This window comes from Panicum hallii, chromosome 8 (genome assembly GCF_002211085.1).
Source record: "Panicum hallii strain FIL2 chromosome 8, PHallii_v3.1, whole genome shotgun sequence".
NCBI lineage: Eukaryota > Viridiplantae > Streptophyta > Magnoliopsida > Poales > Poaceae > Panicum > Panicum hallii.
This window is the reverse complement of record NC_038049.1, coordinates 16,555,086-16,559,842: the sequence shown is the minus strand read 5'-3', so window position 1 is coordinate 16,559,842 and position 4,757 is coordinate 16,555,086. Positions and strand designations below refer to the sequence as shown.

Below are 4,757 nucleotides of genomic sequence, written 5' to 3'. Positions count from 1 at the left end.
GCGGCCGTCGGAAGTTAGGTGGGACGCCGTTACCCCCGGCCGGGCTCGCGTTATCTCGTGCCCTACTCTTTTTTCCCCAAATCTCCTCAGCTCCCGCGCCGCCGCCCGCGGCCCGTCCTTGCCGCCGCCCGGCCGCGCCGCCCGTCCGCGCCGCCGTCCGCGCCGCCCCGTGCCCCGTCCGCCCCGCGCCGCCACCTCCGCCCCGGGCCGCTCGACCGCCCGGCCTCCCGGGCCGCCGCCCGTCCACGCCGCCCCCCGGGCCGCCTGCCGCGGCGCCCCCCGTCCGCGCCCGCCTCCGCCCCCGTGCCGCGCGGCCGCCCGGCCTCCCGCGCCGCTGCCCGTCCGCGCGGCCCCCCGGGCCGCCCCCCGCGCCGCGCCGCGCCGCGCCGCTTGCCGTCCGCGCCGCACCTCGCGCCTCCCGCGCCCGCCCGTCCGCGCCGCCGCCCCGCCGTATTGCCGCCCGTTCCCGCCGCCGCCCCGCCGCGCCGCCGTCCGTGCTGCGCCGCCACCCGTTCCCGCCGCCGCCCCGCCGTCCGTGCCGCGCCACCGCTTGTTCCCGCCACCGCCCCGCCGCGCCGCCGCCCGTTCCCGCCGCCGCGCCGCCGTCCGTGCTGCGCTACTGTCCCCGCCGCCGTCCGTGCCGCGCTGCCGCCCGTCCCCGCCGCCGCCGCCGCCGCCGCCCGGCCGCGCCACCCGGCCCCCCTGCCGCTCGGCCCCGTCGCCGCCCGGCCGCTCCGCCCGGCCCGTCGCTGCCCGACTCCCCGCCGTCCAGGTTAGTGCAGCACCGTCGGAAGTTAAATAAAATATTGTATTGGATATGCATATTATAGTGATTAAACACTAGTTTAATAACTAAAGCTTTATAATTATGATATATCTAATTTAAAATTAATCGCTTAAGATAACTATATTCTAACTTTGCAATTATTTAACTTAAAGTATGGGTGAGGATCGACGATGGATGCCTAATTTGTCAGATAAATGGATAGCTAATACGGAGGAATTTGTTAAGTGTGCTTTTGCTATGTCAAAGAATGGAAATGATGTGAGATGCCCATGTAGCCGTTGTCGTATTTGCCATTGTCAAACTAGGAAAGTTTTGTCTTCACATCTGATAAAGTATGGTTTCATGCATAACTATGAGGTGTGGGTGTATCACGGTGAAGCTTTACCTCCTCAGAATGCACCAGAAGTCCCAATACCATTAGAAGTGGCAACATCACCACAAGTTCTAAGTAATGATAATGGAGAGTATGATAGAATGGATGAGATGCTTCGTGATTTAGGGGAAGATATGGAGCTCCCATCCGAGACTGAGGATCCACCCACGTCGGAGGCTAAAAAATTTTTCGAGCTCCTTAAAGCTTCAGAAGAGCCGTTGCACGAGCACACAAAAGTGACTGTCCTTGCTTTCGTGACTCGACTCATGGCTATTAAGTCCAAATTCACATTATCTCACAATTGTCACAATATGATCTTGAATTTGATTGGTGATGTACTTCCGGCAAATCACAAGATGCCTAAAGATGTCTACCAGTCAAGGAAATTATTGTCTGGGCTTGGTATGGACTACAGAAAGATTGATGTTTGTCCAAATAACTGTATGCTGTTTTGGAAAAATGATATAGATTTGAAGAAGTGTCGAAAGTGTCAAAAATCGAGGTTCGTGGAGGTTGTAAATGAAGATGGTGAAAAGGTGACTACAGAGATAGCACAAAAGCAACTTCGCTACATGCCTCTTATGCCTCTACAAGATGTGACCCTGATCGTGAACAAAATTTATCTGCTTTGCTCTACATGTATGCTAATATTGATGAGATGGCTCCATATTTCAAGTAAGATTAATTTTTTACTTAATTTATGTTGTTAGTTATCGTGGCCGATATCTCATCCGTTTACTTCACAAACAGGGAATTTGAATTACAAACTTGGTCATCTAGGCGTAAATTTTCTTCGAAGCAATATGAAAACATGCTTCGATATGGTAGAGATGGGAAGCCAAATTTTCTTAATTGGTTTCGAGATTACGTAAGAATTTATAATTTTCTGTGATATTTTCTTACTATGTTTCAAATATCTAATTGAGTCATATAATTGACAGTGCGACAGAATACCCCACATACACAAGGATTTATGTCAGATGTCGCTTGGTATAGTAACTTTTAGAAGCTATGGTCGGTATGATATCAATGGATTTCGGTTTCGGATGCTCAGCTTAATGAGCTAGCCCTCGGGCTAGAAGCATCTGGTGTGCCATTCTTGTGGGTTGTTAGGGTTAAAACATGGGAGCCACCGGTAGGGTGGAAAGATCGTGTTGGGAACAGAGGCATGGTTATCATGGGTTGGGCCCCACAAACCGATATACTCCAGCACCCAGCAGTGGGGGCATTCGTGACGCAATGCGGGTGGAACTCTGTCCTAGAGACAATTGCGATTGGCGTGCCAGTTTTGACATGGCCAATGGTGTACGAGCAGTTCATCACTGAGAGGTTTCTGACTCAAGTGCTACAATTCGGGGAGCGCCTGTGGCCGGAGGGCGCTGGGCTGCGGAGCACGAGGTATGTAGAACATGATGTGATCCCTGCTAAGGCAATTGCGCAATCTGTCGCAAACTTCATGGAACATGGAGGTGCTGCGGAAGCTGCGAGGAGAAGGGTAATGGAACTTTCTCCAAAGGCTCATGAGGCTATGGCAGAAGGCGGAACCTCTAACCGTGATCTGCATCAGCTTATTGATGATTTTATTGGAGCAAGAGCGTCTGTTGTTGGGACTACGATGTCATGAAAAGATTGTAAGTACAACTTGTTCTTTCCAAGTATGGTTGTCAATGGTACTTTCTCCCCCTTATACATACTAGTAGCCTAGTTACAATGTGTCGGAATGAAATCTTGGTAAACTTGTTATGTTCTGTCGAAATGATATAATTTGCAATATAAATACAGAATATGGTGTGATGACTCTGTTTGTGGTCCCAGAAATACAATGATTATTTTATTTAAACTTGATATCTAGTGCTTATTTGGATTTTATATCTAATCTGGAGTATGACAGCAGGAAAATCCAGGTGGAACGCAAGGCTTAATTTCATGAAGAGGGGCAGGTGGCTATCTATATATGCCATGGTAATTCAAGAATAAAAGTTGTTGTTCGACAACCGGTTTACTGTAAAATGTACCGCATTGTTGCCGGTCACCACCAAACCCGGCGGTTCCAACTCCTCCATCTTCTTCCACGCCAGCAAAAAATCCACCGGAGCATTCGGCTTTCCCACCCAAGGATGGTTGAAGACCTTTGTCGGGTTGGATGTTGCATGTTGGATAGTTTGGAATTTTTGTTCGTTTGAATGGAATTTATGTTGTGTTGAATAAATTGTGTTGGATGTAAAGAATGTATTGAATGTTCAGGAATTTGTATTGAATGTTAAGGAATATTTGCATCTTTGATTAAAATTGAGTTTTATGTGTAGCAGAACTGAGGTTAAGCTATATACCGGCCACTTAATTTGCTCATCCAAAATGCTCCTTAAAGGTTAGAACTATTTTGTAGAAAGAATAATTTATATTTCTTGATGTAGAAATGGAGAAAAATAATAATGTAATTGCAAATGGACCGGCAATGGATATATGACGACCAATGCACCATGGCGTGGATTAGAGATGGCAACAAGCACGCGCCTGCTGGGTATTGCTTGCCCACACCCGTGCCCGTCAGGATAAAATACACCCGCTAAGAAACCCATACTCGCTGCCGGGTACAGATTATGTCCCAAACCCGTACCCGCACGGGTGGCGGGTACCTGCGGGCTGCCCGTGCCCGACAATCTGTTAGGTACTCAACCACTCAGATGTATCAGCCAATAGACACATACATAAAACTGAGGCAACAACACATGATAAATATCAATCATAAGACTGATAGAGTGTTTCAAAAATCATAACACCATTAATCACATCAGACATCACAAGTTCACAGCTAGATTAATATCCAGTTACTGTCCACCATCCTGTGGCAGAACCAATCTGAATTACACCGGCTCAAGTACGCGAGTCCACTCTTGAGGGCTCCAACGCGCTTCAAACGGTATAATCCCTTGGTTTGTCGGGTAACGTCCCGATAAACCACCGATTGCAGGATCAAACAAGATACCTCGCACGAAGGCGGGTCCAGAGATACAAATGCCATCACATTTTTACATCATAGGCAGGTATAATACACGAGTGTTTAACAATAACATCAGTTACACACTGATGGAGATTATTACAAAAGAGTTTTAAGTTTCAAGTCACAGCAGCGGAGTTTAAAACACGAGCACTGTACATGTCGCCAGTACAGATATCGTGCTTGCCCTGGCATGATATCACTCGGTAGTTTCGTTGTTGGCCGGGGACGGATCCCACTCCACGGACCAACCATTGAGCAGAGGGTAAGGCCACAAGCACAGGAAGAGCAGAGTCGTCAGGGGGATCACCTGAACAAAAAGTTTCAAGGCAAGACTGAGTATTCTAATACTCAGCAAGGCTTACCCGTTTATGGTATACTTAGCCATGTAACTAGAATTATGACGGATTTTCAGGTTTTGGGTAAAGTTTTCAGCTGAAAAGCAACAAAGAGTAGATCCTTAAATTCAAATTTTAGCTTTCAAGTTCTATGTGATTATTTATTCTAGATAAGCACCTATAGCTACTCAAACATGGTAGAATCTTTAGTCCAAACACCATCTTTGATAACCATAAAGTTGCTCTTGTTACTCTATGTGG

At 48.3% G+C, this 4,757-nt stretch overlaps 1 long non-coding RNA gene across 1 annotated transcript; it reads left to right on the top strand.

Moving 5' to 3' along the window:
- Positions 1–2,206: 2,206 nt before the first annotated feature.
- Positions 2,207–3,449, top strand: LOC112903021. Its single transcript, XR_003230711.1, has 2 exons — positions 2,207–2,791; positions 3,052–3,449. It is a non-coding gene; the product is annotated as an uncharacterized LOC112903021 (long non-coding RNA).
- Positions 3,450–4,757: the final 1,308 nt, after the last annotated feature.